General features: G+C 39.8%; 1 pseudogene; it reads left to right on the top strand.

Annotated features, from left to right (window-relative positions):
* Window positions 1–649: 649 nt before the first annotated feature.
* LOC129135914 (histone-lysine N-methyltransferase SETMAR-like) overlaps window positions 650–21,518 on the top strand; it is a 39,028-nt pseudogene continuing 18,159 nt past the window's right edge.

Below are 21,518 nucleotides of genomic sequence, written 5' to 3' on the forward strand. Positions count from 1 at the left end.
AGGAAAGCCCCAAGTTACTAGGGGAGTAATGTATTAATAGAAGATCTCAATCCAAGATAGACCAAGATTAATGTTGTAATGAGTGTGTAGCTTGGAGCTTTGCACATAGTAAGCATTCTATAGATGTTTATGATGTTAATGAATAAAGAATATGCATGAACAATGTGGATGATAAATATAAAAACACCCTTAAGTATGAACTCTGAAATAGTGTTTGTATGACAATAAGTTTATATTAAACCTAGGAATAAAATAGTCTATGAAAGGAATCACATGGGGCTTGGATAAATCATTCTACTATTTTCAGAATAATTTTTCAGCAACGATTTAGAGAGACTGACTCCCGGTGTTTTTGCTTGCCACACAGACCTCCAAAAAATGAGGTCATCATAGGTTACATTTCTGTAATTCATTTCTTTCGTTACCTATCCCAGACACAAAAAACCTCTCACCTCAAATACATGTCTTGATGTATTTGGGATCCTAGCTGAGCCAAAGCTAAGTTTAATTTTTTCTGGTGAGTGGAATTGAGTGGCACTTTCCCCCTTTCTCTGTCTCACTTCCCCAAGCATCTACTTGCATTATATTAGAAGTCAAACATGGGAGTAGAAAGAAAATAAAATATATGAACCCCACCTCTTCATCAAGGATGAGCCTGGAAAGATGCAAACCATTTATTTCAGGAAGAAATCAGCTGGTCTTTGAGAGAACAAAGGCTCACTCAGAAGCCCAGCCAGAGGGCTGGAGGAGAATGAGGAGACATCTTTACAGTTGGAGCTTGGGCCTGGAACCCAGTCTGATTCAGTCAGGAGGTGATGTGCCTGCTGATGTAGAGCTGTCAACGTTCCCTTTCTCTGTGTGTGACCTAAGAGAGCTCACTCAAATTGTGAAACACCTAACAGAAGCACCCAGGTACGGGCCCCTGAACAGTTACACCAAAAGTATGGGAGCTCTTTCTCATTTTCTGGCCAACTACTGTTTGTTGGGGGCCCACAAGTATGAGGGACATTGGTGCCTGGAGATGTTCGTGAATATCTGTCTGTTGGAGTGAGGGTGAGGGCAGCACGGAGGCTTGGCTGGCCCCAAGAGTGGCAGCAGTGAGGACATGTGGATCCACAGGTCCTGGCTCTAGCAGTCTAGAAGACAGCAGAATCTTGAGTCAGCAGCTGAGGAAAGGGTGGCTGAGGAACCTGACACTCAGGCAGCCCCACACGGCATGGTGACAGGAAGGAAGTTCCTGGGGACTCCTGAGCATGTGCAAGACACTCCTGGGGACATCCACAAAATGCCATGTGGACTTTTCAAGAGTTCCTCTGTGAGCTGGGATGTTTTCACTGTTTGAAATAATGTTTAACTTCCTCTCTGCATCAACATGAATAATTCTCAAAAACAAAATGTTGAGTGAAAAAAGCAGATTGCAAAAGGATAAGTACAATATGCCGCCACTTATATATATGTTTTAAAATACATGAAACATTGGAATATATTTTTTGGATGCATATACATATCTATGGTGGCATTTTTTAAAAACAGGGATGGGGAAGAACACAAGTTGCCTTGGGATGGTAGTTACCCCCAAGAAGCTCTCCTCTGAGAAAGGGGAAACTGTGAAGGCACACACTGTGATTCAACTCCATGCATTTCATTTTCCCCCCAAAACATTTCTGAAGCAAATATGGCACAATTTGAATGCTTGTTCTCTCTAGGCAATGAGTTCTTTATTCTTGTTTTTTTTAAAATGTTTGTTGCAGTTTTAAATGTTTTGTAAATATTTTTTAAATAGAAAAAATCAGGTTTACATTTTAATGTTAAAACATTTGTATACACAGGTTGATGAGGCCTGAGGCTTTTGGGCTACATTCATAACTTTATTATCTTTAAGAAAAAGGATTGAAATTATCCAAGAGATCTACTTTCCTTGAGAATGAGACACATGGAAAGTTTCAGCTTTGTACTTTGTATGGCTTGGAGTTATCCATACACAAAATGTTCTCTTTAATTGTTATAAAGGTAGAAATGTGATTTTAAAAATTATCCTTGCTTAGCTCAAAAGCAACTGATGACATTATGTTCAACTTATGAAAACTTTATTTTTGGGATAAGACCAAGATAAAAGTGCTCAGAGTCCAAAAATGTTAATACATAGAAAAGTTTTTGAATGAAAAAGTAGCTTATGCAGAAACTCTGCATATAATTTTAAGTAAGTCTAGTCTGCTCAACAATGAATGCTATTATTTATTACTCCATTTTAGACTAAGCTATTTGTCTCTACACATGCATGCCATCCCTTTGACACACGTTTTTGGTTTGGATTACTTTTGCTTGAAATCAATAGAAGAGAAAATGGAATCCTAAATACACGATTCCTCAACTTTCAAAAAAATTCAACAGTTTTACATTTTCTATTTTTAGTATTCTCCTTCCCTTCCTTTCCAGCAAACATCTTTGAGTATGGAAAACAAGTAGACTAGCTGTATTTTATTAACAGGGCACAAAATTGTGAGATGGGAAAGAGAATGTGCCTTTCTAAAATTCCAACAAATAGCACTAGAAGTCAAATGGAAAGTGACTGCAGTTTTTTGGGGAAAGTTATAGTTTATCTTTCTTTGTGTGTGTGTGTGTGTGTGTGTGTGTGTGTGTGTGTGTGCATAAGCATCTGTGTGTATTTGGTAGGAGGGGGGACGGTAGAGAGGGGAGTTCTTAGACCAAACATTTGGTCTATACTAACAGGACTATGGAAGCCATTCCAATGGTCTTGAAGAAAGACAGCAATTGTCTTAGATCCTGCCTGTTTTTTCCCTTATTCATTCTTTCCCCACATCCCTCATTCTACACAGAATCAGATTCCTGCTTTCCTTTTCACCTTCTAAAATTATGACACCTCTGGTAACTTCTGTCGTATCTGTATTGCACGCACATATACGTAATGCACACCAAGAGGAGCTGCGTTCTATCTGGTGTTGCTAATAATTTCATGAGTATTCTTCTTTTCTCTAACAGGATTGTAACTTCCTTGTGGATATGGGACTTATAAGGTTTTTATTTTGTTTGTTTAGTTCACACAGCAGTACAGTAAATGAGACAGAAAGATAAATCCTAGGCACACTCTGAAACTAATTGTACCTCAATTATATAGACAAAATAGAAGCACAGAGGGTGGAATGTTTTGTCCAGTGATATGCAATGAGGGGGCTGGAGTGAGTTCAGCCCCTAAACCCTGTTGGGAATGGACTCCTACCCTGGTCTTCAGCCTGTTGGATTAGAAATATGAAATTCGGCCCCCCGCCCCAGTATTTGTCTCTCTATAAGTTTGATTGATGATATGGCAAGAAATCATAAAATTTAGAGTCAAGCGAATGTTATTGCCTTTAATTGGGGGAGTGGCATAACCTTACTGAGTCTCCATTTGCTCCTCTGTAAAACAGAAATGATAAAACCTCTATATAAAGTGTTGGTGAGGATAGATTTAATTTGAGTAATTTGTATGTTCGTTGCCTACCACATACCAGATGTTCAATAAACTGTAGTTCCATTCTCCTCTCTGCCAGGCCCTTCTATTTGATGGCTGGCATCAGCTTCATATACTATAAGCTTCAGGGCTTAAATCTTTTCCCAAACCAAAGGAAGTGACAAAACATGTCAACTACGGAATTGTCCTCCCTCATCTTGCACTTCAAATATGTGGTTCTTCATCCACTCTCTCATTTAGATATCACTGCAACTCAATTTGAGCCCCAGATTTTTATGCCATTTGAAACTTATGAGCTGCTGGTGGTCTTCTTTGAGCATCAGCCAGATTAGTACATGTTCTCAAAATTCCTTCCCTTTCCCGTTGGTCCAATGCTGAGATATGCAGTGGCTAAGCTAGGCTTCCCTTCCGTGAAGCTGGAGCTTAGATAAGACTTGAATCCAGCTGCCATAACTCTTAGTCAATTACTCCTCCTATGCTGCTTGTCCACACTAGACACCCAATAAATAGTTGCTGATTGACCTGCTGAGATACAGAAAGATGGACCAGACCAAAGCAAATGACTTTGTAACTGATGAGGAGTGGGCAGAGATGTACCAGAAAGGTGGATGAGGCTGTTGGTGCATGTGGCCAGAAATGAAATAAAGGGCTGAGCTGGGAGATAATGAACAGACTCTGTTCTATTGAAAGTCCAAAAGTGGTAAGTCATATTGCATGTTTAAAATGGTAAGATTCAAGAGTGGTTTCTTTCCAGACAAGAAATGTTCAAACCATTCAGGTTTTAAAGTGGATCCATTTACTAAGTTGGCCTGCTTCTAGCATTATATTTATCCATTCTGCTATTATTCATTTGACAAACACTGACTGAGCACCAAATCAGATGGAAGAACCTTCTCCCATTTCCTTGGCCTTATTTCTGTCCTAGGCCCTCGGCCACTTGGTTATGGAGAGTTCTGGCTGTTACTAGTACTGCCACGGCAGCAGCTGCCGTGACTATCTCCGGGGAACACCCACTTTCTCAGTCTTCCCTGGCGAGTGCTCAGCTCCGACACTATGTCCATCATACCCTTTGCGGTAGAAGCCACACAAACCTGGAACTCAGGCTCGACTTAACAAAATTCATAAGCCTCCTCTTCCTCTTACCACTTTGCAACTTAAATAAAGCATTCTAGGCTGGGCACGGTGGCTCACACCTATAATCCCAGGACTTGGGGAGGCCACGGTAGGGGGATCATTTGAGGTCAGGAGTTCGAGACCAGCCTGGCCAACGTGGTGAAACCCCATCTCTACTAAAAATACAAAAATTAGCTGGGTGTGGTGGCACATGCCTATAATCCCAGCTACTTGGGAGGCTGGGACAGGAGAATCCCTTGAACCTGGGAGATGGAGGTTGCGGTGAGCCAAGATTGTGCCACTGCACTCTAGCCTGGGCAACAGAGGGAGACTCTGCCTTCAAAAATAGTAACAATAATAAAGCATTCTAACACAGGGTCTGCCATGTGGCTTCCCTGAAGTACGGGGATTGAGAGTACCAGGGGCTGGGTAGGTACCTTCCTACTGGAGAACTTTGATCAATGAGAGAAAAGAGGATATAAACTCCTTCCTTTTCCTTTCTCCAATCCACCATTCTAAGGTGCAGGGACTCTTTTTAGCTCATCTGAACATATCCTTTATAGCTGAGCAACAGACTGTGTCTCTTGGGAAGCTACAGCCAGCTTGGTAATTGACAGCCCTGACTATGACCTTCTATTTGTGTCTCCTTTTTCCTTATTTCACTTTTTTTCCCCTCTCAGCCTTGTTGCCCAGAGATTGTACCTCCCAACAAATAATTATCACTAAGGTTTGCCTTGGCACATCTCTTTGGCGGCTTTGCCAGCAGACACAAGCAGGTAATGTGAACCAGACACCGTGCTAGGTGTGGGACATCAAACGGTGAACAAGACAGATTTTTGCCCAACCCTTATGCAGTTTTCGACCTAGTGAGAGAGACAGGCCATATGCTATTTAAACAGAAAAAAAAAGCACAATTTGTGATGAGTTCCATAATGAAATAAAATTTACTTCTGGTAGGACATAGCGGTGGAGGGGTTGGAGAAAATCAGTTTAAATATGGAGAATTGAAGAGGTCTCTCTGAGGAGTTTATACTTAAGTTGAGGCATGAGCCAGCCATGATAACAGCAGAGGGAAGAGAACTCTCAGCTGCTAGAGTATACAGCACATAGCAAAGCCCCAAAGCAAGAATGGGGTTTGAGTGTTTGGGGCACTTGTGGAAGATAAGGATGATTGCAGTGTCGTGATCAAAGCAAAGAGTGGCTGACTTGAGGTTGGGGAAGATGCAAGAGTCAGATTCTGCAGACTTTGTAGGCTATTGAATCAGGCTGAATTTTATTTTAAGTGCCACTGGAAGCCACCAAAATACTATAAGCAGAGACATTACAATAGAATCTGGTGGAATGATTCTCCTTAATTTATTAGCATAATGCCTTTTACTTATAACCTTAATAATAAAAGAACACAAGGATTATGGCTGTAAATACATGGAAGTAAAGTTTATAACATATTTTATGTGTTAACACAAGCACAAATATATATATGTACATGTACAGTTAGGTACATATACAGTATATGTACATGTACAGTTAGGTACATATACTCTATGTAAGCATGTATATACTACATATATACATGAATTATATGTGCTTATGTATATATAGTATATGTACATATATAGTGTATATATACATGCTTATATATACATATATATGTGTATATATACATGCTTGTAACCACCACTCTCGCCTAAGGAATCATAATTTATTATACTACTAATTTTATTTTTTTGTCCAGTTAGTCCAGCAGTGTTTGCTTCTTTGGCTGCTTTGCTCATGTCAATTCATGTTGGTTTATTTCCGTGTATTAATTTCAGAAAGTTTACAGTATTTGTGGCTGCAATTTCTTGAAGTACAGAGCTTCTTCTGTCTCAATTAGAGTTTCTTCATGAACTGTAGTTCTGTTGCTATGGCTGTCATTAGTGTAATCTGCTAATTCACAAATTCACGGAAGTACGGAAATACATTTTGCTAATGTGCATTGCAAAAGGCCCTCTAAAAAAATGCCTCCTATATAATGTGATTTTCAGAATGCCTGCTGCAGCTGCCAGGGAAGGGCTTTTATAGACCAACCTGGATTTGGGTGAGAGCAATATGTCTTCTAGGCAGAGAAAGCTCTCCTCTACCACTCTATAAAGGCTTTTCTCGATGGTTGCTACCTGTCTTTGACCCTCAGATGTTTCCAAATTGCCTCTCTGGAGGCAGCTTTTTAGGCAGCTCACTTCTATTTAAGCGTGTTGTGTTAAAGAGCTGGCAAGATTTTTTAGAAGAGTTTCACCAAACACCAATTCCTGTGAAAATTTAAACTATATATTGATATCACCCTTGCGCAGATCACATTCGTTGCAGGCTTGGCAGTAAACCCACATGCTATGTTTTGGGGAGTAACGGAATTGTTAAATTACCAAATGTATTATTTTCTGGCCAGAAATTGCACCATGGAGATTCATCCCTTTTCTTTGGTTGGAAAGCTTTGTCAATTCAGGGGATCAGTTAGTAATAATTTAGCATGGAATAGTTCACAAAGTTGATTTTCAGAAGACAATTGCCTGAGATGAAATGGGATATGGAATAGATTCTGACAGAAGAGGATAGACACTGTCAGGAAACACAGCGCTACCAGGGAGGTCTATAAACAAGAGAACCCCAGGGAATGCTGGGTGCCCAGGAGAGATGGCTGCATCGGTGCTGAAAGCAAAGATGGTTGTGCGCCAAATTTTAACTTCAGACTTTTGCCTCAGGCAGCACTGTTAGCACTTCAAGTCCCATTAAGGACCCTCTCTTTAGAGCAGATGGTGGCTTCAGTGATAACAACAGTGGTAGGAGAAAAGATGGCCAGACTGAGCTTCAAAGAAGCAAAACACCAAGGGAAAAGTTATTCATGTTTCTTGTGGGAAATGAATCACTGAAAAAAGTCTTTAAATGGAGATGATAGAATGGAAATAATTTATTTACGAGAGTCAGTATTATCATGTTCATGATAACCTTGGCTCTTTTCAGACTTTCTGCCTCCGTGTAGATTGGTGAAGAAATAGAGATGTATCTGATTTGAAACAAAATATAAGTGTTCCAGATTAGAACATATTTTTATATTGAGTATATTCTGTGCCCAACTGGGATAATTTACGTGGAGGTTTGAGAAGGTCTTTGTGAGGAGAGGATATTTAAGTTCAGCAATAAAACTAAAATAATATTTTGCCTTCCAGTAAGAAACTTTCATTCCATCAGAAACCAAGATGTCTTTGGTTTAGCTAATTTTCAGAATTAAGCTAATTTTGATATTGCATATTTAAGAAAACCTAAATTTATAGAAATTAAGTCAGCAGATAAAATGAAAATTATTTGTTGCTGATATATACCATGTGACTTTATGCATGCAGGGAAGTGTATATCTATACATATGCTCACATCCGTATGTATGGACCTGATTAAAGTATGACCTTGTTGTATATGTGTGTATGTGTGTCTCTGTATATACACACACACACACACATGATCATTTGGTGCCAACAAGGTCTACTTATTTCAGGTGATCTCTTATCACTGGCTCTATACTCCAAATTTCACCTGTGAATGTGGACAAGTTTAAATTAGTCAAATTTTCAAGATTTCTTGTCATTCGTGCCACATGTTGGCTGTTTCGACTCCTTCTGATTTTTGACCCTCTTTATTGTCTTAACCTTGCTTTCATACAAGGAACTCCTCAACTCTTATTTCATATGCATCTGGCTTCCATTTCATTTGTGGTTTCTGGGCACTACCTAGCCCTTTATGTTGTTTGTCAAACATGTCTACACCTTCCTGATCCTGGCTGCTCACACTGTCTCCAAGAATTATCCTGAGATGAGCACATGGAACTTTCTACCTTCAGGCTGGTTTAATAGGAATCTAAATTTAGGAAAATGTTTGGCCTTTTATCCCTTTATTTGTGGCATCTAATAGCATTCTATTACCTACCATATACTGATGACCTAATCAGATTTGCTGTGATGATTTTCATGTATGCAAAGATTAATAAACCATAGTGTCTAATCCCCAAGGGCTTAGCTGCAAATGTAGTAGGTGAGAGAGACACATAAATAAGTAATTTCAACATAATACAATAAGTATTGGGATAGAAGTTGACACGAAGAGAGGAAGCATAAAGAAAAGGGAATAATGAACTTGACTTATAAGTAAGGGATAATACATATCAGTTTGCCCAGAAAAGTCCTAGGTTATGACCTTGCCTCAGAATCTATTAGAGTAAGCATTAGTCTCACGCTTTTCACTTTCCAAGGTGTCCCAGTTGAGACCAAAAAAAAAAAAAAAAAAAAAAAACAAATACATGGTGACCCTGCTTGTATTAGTCAGTGTTCTCCAGAGAGACACAACCAATAGGGTAGATACAGATAGAGATATATGTCATATAGATATATGTTATAAATATATAGATATTTAGATATATGGATATAACATATATAACCATGCTACCAGCTTCAGGGAAGCCGGTAGCATGGTTCCCATGTAAGAACCAAGAGGGGGCACTGGTGCAAGCACTCAAGTCTGAGGGCCGTGGGTGTCCCAGCTCCAGAAGAGAAAAAGTAAATTCAGCTTTCCTCTGCCTTTTTGTTCTGTCGAGGCCCTCAGCCAAGCAGATGGTGTCCACCCACACTGGGTGAGGGTGGATATTGTTTACCCTGATTCAGATACCAGTCTCTTCTGGAAACACCTTCACAGACATACCCAAAAGTAATTCTTTACCAGCTATCTGGGTATCCCTTACTAAGTCAGTCAAGTTGACACCTAAATAAACCATCATACTATTTATAGTTAAAAGGTCAACGTTTGTAAGAGAATGCAAGAAATATGATAAAAAGTATCAGAAGAACTTTGCCAATCTAGTGAGACAGAAGTGGAAATTACTGGTGGAAGAAATAGGCCCAGTGACCTGAGCAATGTGTTGATCTGGAGAACGACCTGTCGTTCACGTGACTGTGCCTCGTAGGAGAGGGATGAAATGCTGTGGGCTGAAGAAGAAACCAGGAGCCAACAATGGTGAGCTGTCTCTCTCTGTAATGTCAAGAACCTTAACTTTCTCTTGTAGACAATGGAGTCACATTAAAGGTTATTTTTGTTTTTTTTGAGATGGAGTTTCACTCTTTTTGCCCAGGCTGGAGTGCTGCAGCCTCAGCCTCCCAAGTAGCTGGGATTATAGGTGCCTGCAACCACACCTGGCTAATTTTTTGTATTTTTAGTAGAGATGGGGTTTCACCATGTTGGCCAGGATGGTCTCGATCTCTTGAACTCGTGATCGGTCTGCCTTGGCCTCCCAAAGTGTGGGATTACAGGCATAAGCCACCGTGCCCGGCCCACATTAAAGTTTTTAACTGAAAATATGACCTAATTAGATTTGTGCTTTAGTATTTCTATGTGGTATACATAGAAATAATGTACAGAATAGATGAGTAGGGAATAAAATATTAGGCAGACAGAACAACTGGATCATAATAATCCAAACAAGAGATGATGGGGGCCTAAGCTAAGGCAGAAGCAGTGAGGACACAGAATAAGGGATGGAGCTTTAAAATAGCCATTAAGAAATTGATAAAAGAATCAGAGTCAAGATCATACTCAGTTGGGTACATATAGGTCAGGAGCTCAGAAAAGAAGTGTGGGCCGCAAGTATAGATATGAGAATGTGAGTGAGTGAAAAAGAAAGGTCTGAAATTCAAAGATAAAAAGATCAAAGCCAGAGCCTGCCCTTCTAATTTAATCAGAACACTGTAAGAATATAGGATAACAAATGGCAAAATTTTAGGAAAAAATTGTGTAAGAGATTCATAGGACCAATTCATTTTGGTTAAATAATTATGACGAATGTTGGCACTAGAGCTTTAATTGTCTGCATAATTTTTGTTATTTATTGTATATCTTATTCTTTTTGAATGTGGTATCTCTGAACTCCTATTATGTAATGGGGATTTTTTAAATAGACAGAACAGAAAATCTTCCCCCACCCATGAAGGGTCCATTTTTGAATGATTACTATGTATAATTTAAGCTGTTGGTTAAGGTCCAAGTCATATTATATGAATCAGTAGTAAGATAGATATATTTATGACAGTGTATAATTCTAATACTGCTTATATTTGGGCAAAAGTAAAATACCCTGCTTGAAAAGAATCCTGCAGTTGCTACAATCATGTAAAAAAAAATAGTTGAAGTATTTTTCTCAGTTGATGAGTGTAGATCTCTAGACATTAAATAGTATTAAACCTTCTGGGAACTTTAGATGAAGCTTTCAGAGTGACATTTCTAAATTTGACCAATTTTTAAGTAAAGGTAAAAATGTCCAACAAAAGAGAAATTATTGATATTATATTCATTTTCTATATTATAATTTCTGTTTTTTTCTACTGATCTATAAGTTAATTCTGAAGATAGTTTTATGTAATAAAATTTGCTCAAATTATGATACATAAACTTCCATCTAAGTATAAAGTCGTACATAAAGCTCAGATTTTTCTAAACATGTGTTGTAATATGTTCAAGTAGCTAGACCCAATACAGATAAATTGTTTATTGTCTCTGAGAATACTTTCTAAAGTACTACTTGAAGACTCAAATGTTTTTTAATGTTCTCAAGGCAGTATTTTCTTTCATATCAATAATTTACACCATAGTAAGGTTTTTTCTTTCAGACTATGCAAATGAGGAATATGAACTAATTCAGACAATATTTACACAAAATAAATGAGAGTTTAAAACATTTGATTTACTTTTTAATTTTCAAGGTGGTATTCACCAAGAAGATGGAATTGGGTTAAGAGCAATAAAATTGATAGTTTCCTTTTTTTGAAATCAAAGAATTAGGTAATAACAAAATGTTTCAAATGCTTTCAGCTTCTGTTCTTAGCAGTTAATTTTAAGAACATATCTATTTATCATGTTACATAAAGTTAATGTTTTATAATATCTTGTGTTTTAAATTTATTTATTGATATCCATTTATATATCTTAGTATAATATAAACACACTGAGCAAAGATATTTTCAAAAAGCAGTCTGAAATTCAGTAATTTAATTAAGATTAGCTCCCTCCTTCCTACTGTATTTTTTATAATTAATTAAGTCTTTCCATGTCATGTAATCTTTGAGCAATGGCTTTTGTTTGTTATGGGTGGATGCTATAGCGTGCCACCCAGATCCCCCACTCCACCCTAGAATTGACATCTACCCCAGTCTCTGGGAGGGATGGGTGCTGAGACTGACAACTCAATCTCTCTTTGGGAATTGCCTTTTGCTGAAAAAAGCTGCCTCATCCAAGCTTGTCCCCTTCTCAGGATGCAGCCTCCATGTAAAGCCTGGTCATGGAGTAGTACAAAAGTTCTGTCCCCTTGCCTCAGTGTGAGACATCTCTGTATGGCCATCCTAGCTTCAAAGCTTTCTCTGGAATCAACTGATGACTTGATTGAGGCTGCATCACAGTTCCAGTCTTGCTTCCTTTACCTTCCTACAGGTGTTGCTCCTAAAAGTATTTCCCAATAAGTCATCTAGATGAAAACTGCAGCATCTCAGAGTCTGTTTCCCTGGGAAACTGACATATGGTGCCAGCAATAGTTGAAGGAACCAGGTTATAACAGAGTTTTTGAAGAGGTTCCCATCATTGATGGTAGATGGGTGCAATGGAATAAACTGTGTTCCCCCAAATTCATGTACGGAAGCTATAACCTCAATGTGATTGTTTTTGGAGATAGGATTTTTAGGAGGTAATTAAGGTTAAATGAGGTCCTAGGAGGAAGATTCATATTCTCTCTCTCTCTCTCTCTCTCTTTCTCTCTGCTTTGTGAGGGCACAGTGAGAAGGCGACCATCTGAAAGTCAGAATTAGAGCCTTCACCAGAACCCAACCATGCTGGCACCACAATTTCAGACTTCTAGTCTCCAAAATTGTGGGAAAATAAATTTTTCTTCTTGAAGCCACCCAGTCTATGGTAGTTTGTTGTGGCAGCCCCAGCAGAGTAAGGCAGGGGTTATTGAAAACCCTACCATGCAGTAGAGGTGCAATTGTTATAACTTTTACAGGTGGTGAATTCAGATGGGATTCTGGTGAAAGACAATACACTTGTCAGTGAAATATCTCAAGTGTTTGAATAGTTCTGGGGAAATGGTAACTATAAAGATTACAGAATCAGCTTTTTCTAAGGACTATTGATGCATTGACAAAAATAATAACATTTAAGGGTAATTAACAACCAATTCAAGGTAAAGTATGAAAGCCAGAGGGCCTCCTTGACAGCATATGACAAGACACTCACACAGCTAGAAGCAGAAAATGCAGAGGGTTAGGTATGAAATTGTATTGAAAGAATAGCAGATGTACAAAAAAGACTGACTTCTCAATCCCAGCAAGTCTGCTACTCTGAGGTCAGAACCCTGCTTAGCAAAGAGTAAGATCTTGAGATTTGAGAGGGGAATCTGGATCAGTGAATTTGAAAACCTTGAACTTCTAGATTATCCTCTACCCTCTGCAAAGTGGCCCGTTCTTCCCTGTCATAGCTATCTTTTTCCCCTTGTTTGAAGATGAAGAAGAAGTCTCAGTCTTGTAGGACAATACACACTTCTCTCAGGATCTAGCTCCACTTTTCCATTGGCACCAAAACAGTAATTACTTTTATACCACAACATAATGCAACCATGAAAGTGCTAAGCCTGATGAAGAAAATAGACCATACCACAAAATAACTGCAGGTCCAAGTCAAAATGTAGCTGAGATAGTAACTAGAATTCTTAGCATTCTGGTATCAAGGGTCATGGACATGAAGTTGGACAATGAAGAGTTTATTTCTGTGATACAGTTTTTAACACCCTGGCAATGATCCTGATATAAACTTAGAGAAAGCAAAGGTTCACACTGAATGAAGTAGAGCCACCAGAACTGCCATGAGACAGCAGAGGAAAGAGTTAAGAGGCTGATGGTAGTAGACTTGGTGAGAGAATACAATGAATAAGGCCAGCAAACACTCCATGTGATTCTGTTCCATGGGATGGCCCAGGGTAAAAAAAATGACCCTCTCCAAAACATAAGGACTGCTCACATCATCTGAAGCCCTGAAGGCCAGGCCAGAGCTGAACATAAGAGATGCTGCTACAACCAAGCACCCTGACAGCAATGCAGATGATAGAATCCCAGAATGATAGAGGCCAAGTGTCTGTTCAAAATAGGCACAGTAGTAATGACAGCATGGCCAGCGTGGTAGTGTATGTTGCCTGAGCTACATAAAAACATGGAGATACTTGACAGAACCCAGGAGAAGGATAGGTGGGCAACTATCAAAGATACTGCTCAATCTATTTGATGAAAATATCAGGAGACTATTGGAAACCAGCCAGTAGAAAGTCATGATCCTTTTTCCAGTTTCCTGAATTACATTAGTATTTCAGCTTCAGAACTCACATACTGAAGGAGATGCCAAGTCCCTGGGAAGGCCCTACAACTCCACTAGTATATAAAGATGCTCCAGTTTCCCACCTAAAATAGTTTCAGCCATATTCTTAGTAACCATATACTAGAAAAAAGGGTATACCCAGACATTTCAAGTAGTACAGACACAGAATCTAAGTTGACATTAGTACCTGGGGACAGTAGTTGTCATCATGGCCCTGCATAAGCGTGGGAATTGGAAAGTCAAGTAATAAATGAAGTCCTGACCCACATCTGGCTCATAGAGGTCACTAGATTCAGAGATCCAGCCCCTGATCATTTTCCTGGACCCTAATATATAATTGGAATGCATATACTTAGTAGTTGTTAGAAGAATCTTCACAATGATTTCTTGACCTGAGGTGCAATAACCATCATAGTGGGAAAGACTATGAGAAAGCTTCTCAAGGTGCCCTTATACTCCAGCCAACATAGGAAATAAAAAAATAATATTGCATCCTTGGTACAGTGGCAGAGATTAGTGCTATTCTTAAAGATATGCAGTATACAAAAACAGTAGTAATACAAAAGCATTTAATTCATCAGCCTCACTGCTGCAAAAATCAAAAATGACAATGGAGCATTTAACACTCAACCAAGTAGTAGCTCCAAATGTAGCTGCTTTGTCAGATGTTATATCTTCATAAGCACATAACCACACAGCCCTAGGAACATGATATGCAGCCCTTGGGCTGGTTTGTGTGTTCATTTTCAACTCTATTAGGAAGGAGGATTAGAAGCAATTTGTCTTTACGTGAAATAGACAAATGTGTGCATATATAGTCTTTCCCCAGAGCTGTGTTAACTCTCCCACCCTCCATAATTATATAGTTAAAGGGACGCGTACTAACTGGACATTCTGTGGAATATCACTTTGACCCACTATCTCAAAGACATAATATTAATAAAACCAGACTAGCAGGAAGCAGCAAGAATTTTAGGTGTTTTGTTAAGCCACATACACATACACTCCAGGTGAAAGACAAACTTTATAAAGATTCCAGGACCAACTGTATCAGTAAAGTTTTAGGCATCAGTGGGGTATGCAGGAGCATGCCCTTGAAGTACAGGACTGTGCTTGTACTTCTCACCCCTAAGGAGGAAACACAGTGCCTGGTAGGTCTCTTTGCATTTAGGAAGCAGTGTATTCCTGTATCCACATTGGAGTCAACTCATTCTGAGTAGGAGTATGATTTGTTAAATGAACAATTTGTTTTTTCAGTTTTAAGGGCATTTAATCAGAAGTTAGGGTTTGGAAAACTAACTCAGGTGTATTAATTGTTTAAGTAGAAATACAGTTTAATTTTTGCTTTGAAGTTGGTTCTTCTTAATTTTTTTAACCTAATTCCTAATCCTCACAAAGATCTTTCCAGCAAGTTCAGTAGGTATGGGTAACAGTAAGTTGCTACTGGCTTCTGACTCATTGAATGATGGTGGGATTGCAGTTTCGTCTTCTCTATAAACTTGCTCTTCACTGGTAAGTTTAAATGACTTGGAAGGCTGTCAGCTTTGAGTAGGACCTAGCAGGAAAGCTTTGCAGCCGTTCTAGGCCGCAATGCAAGTGGCCCTGCTGCTTGGGTCTTAAGGCCTGGCAGACCCTATGTTATTATACAGAGTATATGGTATGATAACAGAGATAACTGTGGTGGAAAAGATCCTGTATGAAGTATATGGCAAACCACAGTAAAAGCACCACAGTGTAGGTACATATGTTTCTGGAACAAAGATATGCCATCTGCACCAGAAAATTATGCCAAAGACCATGGTGTGCTACTACCCTGGTAGCATGATGATAGGACATGAAATGATTTTGTGACCAGAACTTCCCACCATGGCTTTGGTCCTGTCAGATGCATCAAGTCATATGATGAGACAAGCCTAACAGCAATCTCTTGAAGTGGTGCATCTGAAATAGAGTCTAGGTCATCAGATACTCTGGTGCTTGCACAACTGACTCATGAACAAAGTAGTTATGGTGGCAGGGAAGGAGTCTTTAACACTACAGACTCTCACTGATCAAAGCTTATTTAACTACTGCTGCTGTTGAATAGCCAAGCTGCCAGCGATAGAAACCCACACTGAGCCTCTAATGTGGCAACATTTCAGGAAGGACCGAGCAGCCTCTTCATGGCAAGTTGATTATATTGGACTCTTTCCACTTTAGAAGAAACAGCAATTTATCTTGACTGAAATCAATACATTCTGAATATGGGTATGATTTTCTTTCTCCCAGGGCCTCCATCAGCCCCATTATCTGGGGCACATTTGATCCACAAACACAGGATCATATATCACATCAGACCAAGCAGCCCACTTTATAGAACAGAAGGGACTACTATGAACATATGACCATGGATCCACTAATCATAACAGTTACAGCACTGCCCAGTAGCTGCTGGTCTGCTGGACCACAGGGATAGCATTTTCAAACAGCAGCTGATGTGCCAGCTTGGAGAGGGTGCTGTAAGGAGAGGGGCTCCATCCTATAGTATACAATGTACACTCACATATAATGACCGTTACATGGTATTATGTCCCCAGTAGGTAGAATACCAAGACTTGGGAAGAAAAGTGATATTGGGATTGCCCCTGATTATCTCCACAGACCCATTTGGATAATTTATGCTTTCTGTCTCTGAAACTGTGTGTGTCAAAGACCCATAAGTTCTGAACCTCAGAGAGGGAATGCTTCCACCAGAGGACACAGCAAGAGTATCACTAACTGAATTCTGACTGCTACCTGGTTACTTTGAGCTCTTGAATGTGGGATGTCCCTTAGATGGGGTGTGTCCTAAGATGAGGTGGCTTTCTTTGACTGAGGTCAATGCCGAGGGAGGAACCTCGGCTATGAGCCTTCAGCAGCCATGACTCCTGGCATCTGAGGAAATGAGTGTCTTCATCTTGAAGAGGGGATTGGCCAACAACCACAGCATCCACTACAGTCCATTCCTTGCACTGCTGGGCAGCGTACAGCTTTTATGGACATTTCACCCCATCCGAGAACAGCTTTCTCAGGGTTCTGGTAAGTTTCTCTTCCTCACAAAATTATAGGAAATCAGTGACACAATTTATAATTCCCAACACTGGAGCTGGTCTTAGGGACACAATGGATGGTCATCATTTTATCCATCTGTTGTAGCCACACTACCACTCAACTTTTCCTCTGCCTCATCTCCTTACAGCTATTGTTTCTGTGAGCAAGCCCTAGTGGGCATGCAACTCTCCACCACGGAGCCTTATTTCCAAGGACTCTGCCCTTCATATCTCAATTTCCCCTTTCCTCAGAGGGACATTAAATATTTTGCAATAAATACAGTGCTTACAAATAGCCTTACAGAGAGTATATTGACCTGCAAACATAATATCATCTGCTCACCTATGACAATTTTCAGCTTGTAAGGCAGCTATCTTTCTCTAAAACTTACCTGGAAAACTGGTAGAGAATCCTCCCTAAGAGTTTTAATTTTGAGGGGACACAAGTGCAAAAAAGCAGTTACACTTGCTATATTAATTAGTTTGCAAGGGCTGCTATAACCAGCACCACAAGCTGAATGGCTTAAACAAAAGAAATGTACCTCTCATGGATCTAGAGGCTGGAAGTTCAAGATTAAGGCATTGGCAGGTGAGTTCCTTATGAGGGCCGAGAGGGAGAATCTGTTCTAGGCTGTTCCTCTCACCTAACTTCTAGTGATTTGCTGGCAATTTTTGGTGTTCCCTGGCTTGTGGGGCATTACCCCAATCTCTTCCTTTGTCTTCACATAGCATTCTCCCTATGTGAGTGTCTCTGGTCCAAATTTCCCTTTTTATAAGGACATCAATCGTGCTGGATTAGGAACCTACCCTACCATGACCTCATCTTAATTTAACGAATTATATATGTTATGACCCTATTTCCAAAATAAGATTACATTTTGAGATACTGGGGATTAGGACCTCAGCATATGAATTCTTGTGAGACACAATTCAACCCATGGAACTGAACTTTTGGGAAAAGATTGCATTTCTTTGGGAAATTAAGTGGGAGAAAATACAAACTGTAGAAGTAATAGGCCTGGGACTTTTTTCACGTGGAAAATTTAGATCATGATTCCCCAAGAAAAATGACTTGCTGTCCACTTGCTCTTTGGGGCATCTCCTGCACGGCTGACTTTCAGATGAGGCAGCAGAAAGCACTAGACTCCATTTGTATCCTGACTTGTACCTGTCTCTTTGCTCCATCTGAAAACTTTATGGTAGAAAAAGAATCAAGTGTTTTCTCTGCATGAGTCCCTAGTAACTGGTTACAGCTAATCTTCTGGAGAAGGAGAATTCAATCTAGCGGTTAGAATTATGGGCACAACTTCTGGAAGATGAAAACCCTCATCATCCTGTTTGGTTCACTGAACCTGAAAGGCCCACATGCCATCTCTCATGGCCAAATCGAACATCTGCATTTTGGTTGGTACATGCCTTTGGAGTTGGCACTGGCCCTGTGACCACAGTGCATTCTATTGCAGCTATTCTAGTGGCTTGGCTCTTTTTTATCCCCTTAGGTCTTCTGGTGGAGCAAGAGGACAGCCATGGTGGAAGCCAAGAGAGTCATCTTAATGAATGGCATATTACAGCCCTTGTGAATGGGACTTGCATTGTTCCATAGCATAGCTGGCCAAATTCCTGTGATTGACGGGTCAAGTTAAATCAGGCATAAAAGTGATGTGGAGTCTTTTCTTTCAGGAAACCTGTCACAAAAGCACTCTTGTCCCAACCAAGGCTCCTTTTTGTATGCACTCTTAGAGAAAAGTTAAATTTTATATATGAATGTGGAGCATGTCCTGTGTAGGAGGACTCTGGAACCAAAGTTAGTCAGACTTATAAAGTAAAAAGCTGTCCCATGCCCTTACTTGTACCATTCATGCGGTGGATCTGGGTGCACAGACCCCTGACTATAAAACCTGGGTCAACGCCTCCAGCTGTGGCCTCTCCTCTGACAACCAACTCATTAAACGCAGGATTCAGGAACCTGGTAGAACTTGGCCACAACTGCAAAAAACATATTTCAGTCCCGAAGTGTCAGAGTCGGGGGCAGAGGAGGGAGGATGAACCAAACGCTAAAGCAAATAAAAACATCTTTTAAAATGTTGTCTGCTTGCTGCCAAATGGGAGCTCAGAGGGAGCGCCACCAGGAGCAGTTCCACATGGCGAGGCCTTCCGTGGAGAAGCCTGGCTGGCAGGCTGGGAGGATTCGGTAATTAACAAACACTGTCAAAGCCTCATGAGGCCCCATTTCAGCAGCTCGATTTGGAACCGGCTGCCCGAGTACAGTCACCCTTCAGCGGCACAGCTGGGGTGTGGAGTCCATCAGCAGCTGGTGCATGTGTGGCTTAAACTTTGCTGTGAGGTAGAAGGAAATCGGTGGGGATTCTTTTGGGTGCTTTAACCCTATGGGGATGGGGGCTCACAGTATCTGATTTTTGAATAGTCAATTAAATGAGGGGCTTTAAGAAGCTGGAGCAGCCCACTCCTGGAAATAATAGCACTGAGATGGCTCCATAACAAGATCAGAGCCAGAGAGCCACACAAGGATACTTCAGGCTATAGCCCTGTACTTATGGAACAGGCTGTTGTGGGCTGGAAGGAGGGCTGAGGAAACATTGGGAAGGACAGATAAAGTCACAACCTATGAAATAGACTCTGAAACAGGGTATGGTAAGGTAGAGTGATGGCCATCTCTTAAAAAAATTAGTGAATAGGAGCTATGCTGTAATGGAAGAAATGTAAACTGGGTTTATGGTTTCAATTCTCAAGACCAATACTCTTAGCACTGTGAAGTTAGACAAGTTACTCAACCTTTTTTAACTCATTTCTTTATATACATAAAATTAGGATTATGATAGCTCATATGGAATGTTTATCATGAATATATATGTAGACCGATACTATCTAGTAAAGAAGCTATAAATATATGAATATATACACATATGTATAGTTTTGTGTATATCTGTCATTTATTGATCAACTACTATGCACTCAACAAACATTTACTGAGTACCTCCTATGAGCAGGCAAGTCTTGATATATAACAAGTGAGATTGCTCTTCTCTTGGGGCATACATTCTAGTAAATGAAGAAAAGAAAACAGACAATTGAACATGTAAATAAATAATATATTTTCAGATTGTGGGGAGACCTATCCTCAGCATTTAAAAGGATGGTATGATGAAGAACTGATAAGACTGCTTTAGGTAGAACAGTCTCAGGATATTTAAATAATTTTCCTCATGCAATTTTGCTGATATCCCTGTTGTGGTAGGCACTACTGTTACCATTCGCCAACAGAGAAACTGAAGTTCTATAGGTTAGCTCTAACAGAGCAGGTTTAAAAGTGTGGATATTCAATCAGAATTGAGTGAGCTACACTGAATACAACCTCTTTAGTACATGGACATCTAAAATCAATGGATGTTTCCAGCCCACATTCGCTTTTCTTTTGTAGGTAAAATATTGTTTGCTAGAACCTATATGTATTATATATTTTGAATGAACGACATCCACTGAGAATTTTGGAATATAGGTTACCTATCATTAAGCATTGGAAAAGACATGAAAGGACCTAAGACCATTACACTGCTAGGTTACAGACCAGGTTCCCGTCACAGGCATTTCAAGCAATCTTAGGAGACTCTTTCACAATAAACCAAGACTCCTCTCAAGAGATTAAGACAGTTGAGTGGAACGGCTTCGAACAAATATCTTTGAATTGGGAAAGATCGCATCTTCAGTTTTATTCTTTTCATGTTTCTTACTAAAGCCTTTATTACTTGTCACGTTGTATATGGTTTAAGTAAAGGGCAGATACCTAAACTTGCATTGTGGGGAAAATATTGCAACGGGGAGGAGGAAATTAAATCATATACATCTTTGTCAAAACATGTTTTTAGCTAGATTTGAAGCATCAGTATCTTTTTTTTATTATGCCAAGTTTTAAAATTATGTGAAACATATGTCTCCCTTGGGCCCACAGGAAGGACGCAGCTAAAGAAGGGTAAAATGGTGCTAATGAGAAGCTAAAACCATAGAGGTGAGAGCCAGGATTCAAGCTCACATATCCACAATCATTGTTCTTTCCAGAATACTATATTACTTTCTGCATAAAGAACCATGTGAATTTGCCAAACATCGCATCAGGCACAGGGTAGACAACAATAAATGCTGACGTCTGTATATGGCTGAGGAAATGAACAAACAAATGGATGATGGAACAGATCCCCTCCACCACTGCTTCTCTCTCTTATGTTTCACCCTCTCTTCTTACTACTTCCCAGTGAAGCCCCTAGGTTCCAGGCACCCTAATTCTTTGGTTGCCCCTGCCTAACTTTTGCTAACCTTAAATGTCTTGCCTTGTCTCGTGTTATTTTCTCACTCCTTTCTCATCGGACTTTCTCACCCCCTGAGTGTGCAAAGGCCTTCCCAGCTTCACCTCTCAAAAGGCTCCCAGA

The sequence above is a fragment of the Pan troglodytes genome, chromosome 11, assembly GCF_028858775.2.
Source record: "Pan troglodytes isolate AG18354 chromosome 11, NHGRI_mPanTro3-v2.0_pri, whole genome shotgun sequence".
NCBI classification, from domain to species: domain Eukaryota; kingdom Metazoa; phylum Chordata; class Mammalia; order Primates; family Hominidae; genus Pan; species Pan troglodytes.